The sequence below is a fragment of the Tyto alba genome, unplaced genomic scaffold, assembly GCF_018691265.1.
Source record: "Tyto alba isolate M040663 unplaced genomic scaffold, T.alba_DEE_v4.0 Super-Scaffold_6, whole genome shotgun sequence".
Lineage (NCBI taxonomy): Eukaryota > Metazoa > Chordata > Aves > Strigiformes > Tytonidae > Tyto > Tyto alba.
This window is the reverse complement of record NW_024881327.1, coordinates 9,820,521-9,826,422: the sequence shown is the minus strand read 5'-3', so window position 1 is coordinate 9,826,422 and position 5,902 is coordinate 9,820,521.

Here is a 5,902-nt window from a genome sequence, read left to right as displayed (position 1 = left end):
CCATTAGCTTGCTCTGCAAGACTTTTGGTTCCCCGTCTGAGGAAGGCTGGGAAAGCAAGTCTGGTTCACTGCATCTCCTGTGCCAGTTGCTTTGACTGGCTCAAGCCCCATCCCTCACCACCCTTCCCTGGTCTGATTTCTGACTCCTGTCTTCAAAGAACTGAAAAATCAGTGAACACTTTGCCTTTTGGCAAGTCCTCAAGCCTGGCTTTGGGAGTAATATTTTCCAAAGCACCAAGCGCCTTGGCCCCCCGCCCCCAAACTTTCCAAGTCCATCTGCTTTCTCCACAGAGAGCTGGCGTTAGCAGGCAGTCTCCAACAGGGCTATGCGAAACCCATCCGTGCGTGGGAGAGCTTGCCCATGCAACTCGCACCCCAGGAACCGGTTCACCAGCTCTGCAAGCAGAGGCCTGTCTCTGGTGATGGAGTCTCTGTGTCTCAGCGCACGAGGGGCTATGTGTCTCTAAAACACCCCAAAAAGGCAGATGAGAGATTTGAGGGCAGCTTTTGGAAATGAGGCTGGGGATGCTCATCAAGCATCCATGCGGGTTTGGTTCAGCTTTTCAAGGAGACTGGTGTAGAGGGAAGTTTGGAAGCTGGTGCCCATTGAGCTGTTTAGAGATGTGGGCCCTGATTCATCCCAAGGCGGCCGGGAGCGCTTGGAAGTCTGTCCTGAAGGATGCCCCAGCAGCCCCGTGAGCTCGCTGCTTTCCCCAGCCGGCCAAGCAAAGAGCATTCGTGATAACAAAAGCCCAGCCCAGGGGTCCCAGTTTTAAACAAAGCGCTGGTGTCCCACTGCTGGTGCATCTTAGCATCTTCCCATCAATGAGAAGCCGTCTCCCTCATCCCCCCCCCTCCCCTTGCCTTTGGTCTTGCTCGTAGAAAGCTGTGCTGACAAGCACTGTAGCCTGCGTGCGTCCGTATCTGCTCCTGCGATCTCCCTTTGTTTGGCTGCCAGCTTTCTGCACCTGCGTGCGCGCCTGCTCTCCCTCCCCGCTGCGGTTAGTCCTTCCCTCTCCCAGCCCATGGGCAGGAAAGCGGGTTTTAGCTGGGGTCCAGGGGCTAAGGCAGTGTTTGGCAACAGCATCTTTCCCACTCCAACGGTGGGTGGGGTAGTGGGGGGACACAGGCAGCTTGGTTATTCGGGGATGAAGTGAAAGTTGCCCTGTGATTAACCCTCTGGAGGGGTCCTGCCCACATCTGTCCTGATGCGAGCTGGAATCTCCATGCTTCCTTTGCTAATTGAGCCTGGATTGTATTAGCTAATCCCATCTCCAAATCCCCCAGCTGTTCAAAGCTTAATAAGAGCAACCACACATGCCGGCTGGGAGGCTGTGCTTGTGTCCTGTTGGGACAGGGATTACAGAAACAAAGTGTGTGTGGGTTTTGGGGTGGGGTTTTTCTGCTTGTTCTTTTTTTTGGTGTTTTGTTTTTTTTTTTTTGGGGGGGGGGGGTGGGGGGGGTGGGGGGGGTGGGGGGGAAGGGCCGGAAAGTATATTTTTTGGCAATCTGTAGCCAGCTGCCATCATTACTATCTCCCCATTCACAGAGAATATGCGTCATAAGAAAAAAACACTGTCATCAAGTGATGACAGGTGAAGTAAAGCCAGGGATATAAGGAGTTGATATCGGCTACATACAGTGTGCTCTGGTGGTCCTCCCTTTGCCGTGGTGCCCACTCCCAGGCTTGTTCCTTGTCTTGCAGCTCACTGGGCCAGGCTGGTTCGGAGGCGGTGGCCTGCCCTGCCCTCTCCCAGGGGGATGCTCCAGCTTGCCACCAGGCTCCAGGTCAGCACCACCGAGGTCCTTGGAGTGATGGCAAGAAGCAGGCGGGGGCCTTGGCCAGCATGGGCTGCAAGTATTCACCACCTGCATGGGGGAAGGAAACAAACTGGACAGGCACACTCGAGGGCATTCCCTGTCCGGGGGGCACCACGGCAGCCAGACCACAAACCCAGAGCAGCCTCTGCTCTCCAGAGCCCCTGCCCGAACGGCAGAAGAAGTGCTCTGCCACAGCTTTGCTTTTTAAAGAGAGGCAGGGACTGAATCGTTAAAATCTTATCTGTGTCATGCTCGTTCACTTGAGCTTTTGTAGCCTCTTCTCCCACCCAAACTACCTCAAGCGGGAGAGGGGGTTGGAGCAGCTGTGGGAGCCCCTGGCCATGGCGTACAAAGCCCACTTGTTATCGGCACTGTCATATGCCTCTCTGCCCCCTCCCCCTTCCCAGCCCCACCACAACCGCTACATCCCGAAAGCACAAGCCGAGCATCCATCAAAAGGGCTATTATCCCGCGATTTCTTAACAGCCACTGTTGCTCTTGGGGACGGAGAACTGAGCTCCCCCTTTAACACAGTCCCCCAGGCAAAGGCATAGCGGTGCCTGTCGCTGGTTGGCATACTGATTTGCAGCCAGGGTGGGACGGGGGGTTGCTGCCTGCACATGGGGTTGAGTTAGTGATTTAGGGCTTCATTCCGGCCCTACAAGGTAGACAGGTCCTACTGAGATCATTCTTTGGGCCTCCAGATCTTAGCGGGGAGGTGGGGGGTAACTCCCATGGGGGGTGGTTAAGAGACCACGTTAGGGTTTCATTATTTATGGCTGATGCTTTTAATCTGCTCTTCCCAGGAAAGAGAGGCTGGATTTTGAGGGTTTTTTTTGGAGCTGGATCTCATGGTGTTGTTTTGAACAAAAAGGGCACCTTTGACCCCAGGTATGTTCTCTTCCTACAGCAAGATGGAGTGTCAGGGTGGTGACACTCTCCCCAAGAGCACGGAGAAGTCCCAGGGGCGGAGGGCAGCCAGCACATCGGCTCCGGCAGGAAAGGGCAGGCTGGGGGGGAAAAGGGGCACGGCAAACACAGCCACCAACCTCTGGAGTAGGAAAAGGGTCTGCAGTGCACGGAGAGGCAGTTTCCAGGGACGTGCACGTTGACCAAAGCAGCTCGTTGCGTGGCAGCAGGTATGAACATCCCGAGAGCCTGCTGAAGGACGGCCCTTCGCTCTTTCGCCGGGCAGGCGGGAGGTGCCGGCGCTGGTTGCCCCTGGCTCCATCACAGCTGCATTTATCCTTGCTGCGCAAACCGGTCACAGCACAGACAATGCCACCCCACTTCCACCCGAAAGATCTACCAGCTGTGACACCACGGGTGAAGCTGGAGTCCTGGCAGGGACAGGAAGATGCCCCAGCACATCGGGGACCACGGTCAGGAGGAGATCTGTGCACCACAGGTGGAAACTAAGATTTGCTCAGTCACACAGTGTGGAGCATAACTGATAAAAGGCATCGCATGTTTTCCTGGGTTTTTTTTGTTTGTTTTTCTTTTTTTTTTTTTTTTTTAATTATTTTTTTAAAGTCCCCTGCAGTAAAAGGCACTGTTGGCATTAGCAGTCTTGGGAACCGGGCAGCTTTTCCGGCCATGAGCGATGCTGAACCCATCTCCAGAGAGCTTTGCTTTTTTTGTCCGCCCACAGAGAAACTCCCTGTTGGTTTACGCTTGTTTGTCTTCCTGTTCTCGGGGGGGTTTCTTACAGCTGACGTGTTGAAAACAAGACTGGGTGATGGTCTCGCATCTGCCAGCAAGGGATGGTGCTTGAAGCTCCAGACAGCCTGAAGTTTCCCTTTGTGCCATGAGGGTTGCTCCAAGCCATGTGCCTTGTTGTTGAGTCAGCGTTCTGGAAAACAATACGCTGGAAGATATATGGCTGGCCAGGACATGTGGTCACGTCTTAGCGGGCTTTGTGTACTGTTTTCCACTCGTGAGGGCTCCTTTAGTGCAAATTTTCTTGGCCATTGAGAAAATACCTAAAATGAGCAATGAAGAATAACTGTACTGGAGAAGCCACGGGAGTTTACGGCCATGCAAAAAGCCATCATTCTTGGTCTCAGACCTTACAGGGCAATTGTTTTATGAAAAATTGAGATTGTTCGATTTTTCACTGAAATCTTTGGACATAAAGAGGATGACTTTACTAGAAAAAAATGAATTTTCGTTATCACATAATCCCAAGGCCTCTGGCATGGGAAAGGTTTTTCTGCCTGGGGTCAACACCTCAGGACAGTTTGCTCAGCAGGTCCAGTGCTGTTTCACTGGGAACCTAGGATGAATTTTAAATCCCGTTTTCCTTCCCTAAGGTGTCCCTGACTCTTCACTAGGAAGGCATGCCGAGAAAATTATAGAACTTTAGCTATCAGAAAATTATAGTGCCCTTATTGAAATGAACAGAGGCTCTTTTTAAACTTCCAGGTATGAAATCCAGATACTCAAATTAGGGCAAGTTTATCATCCTCCAAAATTACCCAGCCATACAGACCTCAGCTACAACCTCGCCCGGGCTGGTTAGACCTGGGTTCTTTCATCCAAACCTTTTAAAATCGGGAAAATGTTGGAAATTTGGGTCACTCATTTTCCCAGCTCATTTTTCCCTCTCACGGATGAGCTGTGGCTCCATGCTAGAAGAGATGTTTCTGTCATGATAAAGGCATTTCTGAGAGCTAATTTACTCATTCGACTGGGCGCGCTAGCACTGGGATCCTGCATGCAAAAAGACACAGCAAATTGATTGCAAGTGGTTTGCTTGAAAAAAGAAGCAGGAGGTATGTTAAGCAGATGTCTTTATGGCAATATGGCAAATTAAGTGGAGAAGTTCCCATGTTTTCCTGTGTTTCTGCTTCCTGGGGGGTCTCGGGACTATTTTAATAACTGATCAAAAAGGAAGGGAGAGCAAGAGCAGACGTAACTGCGGAAGACCAGCTAGCCAGGATGTTTGCAAGCAGAAAGGTTTGCAAGCTGCGGTACTGCCAAAATTCCCCGAAGGAGAAGAATTTAGCGGGATGATTGGTTCCCGAGAGGTACATTTTTTCTATGATAAGTGCCATGCATATCTCCAGCTTCTGTTTTTCTATTCAGGGCTTGGATTTCCCATTATGCAAACGTATTTGCTTTTTTATCCACTATCTTCTCCTGAAATGTATGAGTCTAGGAAGGCTTTGTTGTGCTAAAGGAGACGTGGCTTGAGCAAGGAACTGATCTAAGGTCCTGACCAGGGCAGGGGGAGACCTGGGGTGGTTTTTTTCCTAGTTTCAGAGAATTTAGATGCTCAAAACTAGACACCACAGAGCGAGCACTAGGCTGAGGGAAGATCACTCCTTTTCCAGCCTGCCCTAAAGCGCAACTCAGACGCTACAGGGAGCAGGAGTTCATCCTGCTCCCTTTTAGCGACCCCCAGCCTCCCAGGCCGACAGAATTTGGGATTTTCCCGAGATGCTGTCTGCATTTTTTTGCACGGTGGGATCAAATCCTGCTTTCAGTCAATGCAGGCTTGTCTTCCTTCCACAGCATCCCCTCGGGCTGAACTTCGCCGTGCCCTTGTCTGGTGAGCTCGGCCAGGAGGAGTGAATTCTCCCGGCTCCCAGGGTCTTCCAGCTGGGTCCCCAAACCCCGTGGCGGGGAGTGGGGCGTGGGTGTGCTGGCTGTGTCCCTGCAAGCGGTGTGGGGGAGCCTGTAGCACCCTATGGGGGGCTGCTGAGATATGTGGGTGCCTGCATCCCCCCGAGGGGGGTTGGTACCCACGGGGGATGTCCCTGAGACGGTGCGTGTCTGCCTGAACGCTGCTGGGGACTGGGGGGGGGGGGGGTGTGTGTGTCGCTGCGGGTTTGCGTGTGCTCCTGCAGGGAGCGGGTGGGTGTGCTTTGTGCAAAGGGGCAGACACGCGTGTGCGGGGGCAGCGGAGGGGTGTGTGTGTGTGTGTGTGTGTGTGTGTGTGTGTGTTTGCCGCCCTGCCCCCGCCCGGGCTGCTGCCCACGCCGTGCCCCGAGGGGGCGGACCGGGAGGCGTGGCGGGGCGTGGCGGCCGCTGCCCCCCATCCCACGCGGGGCCCCGCTTGCCACTCGCCCGGTGGCGG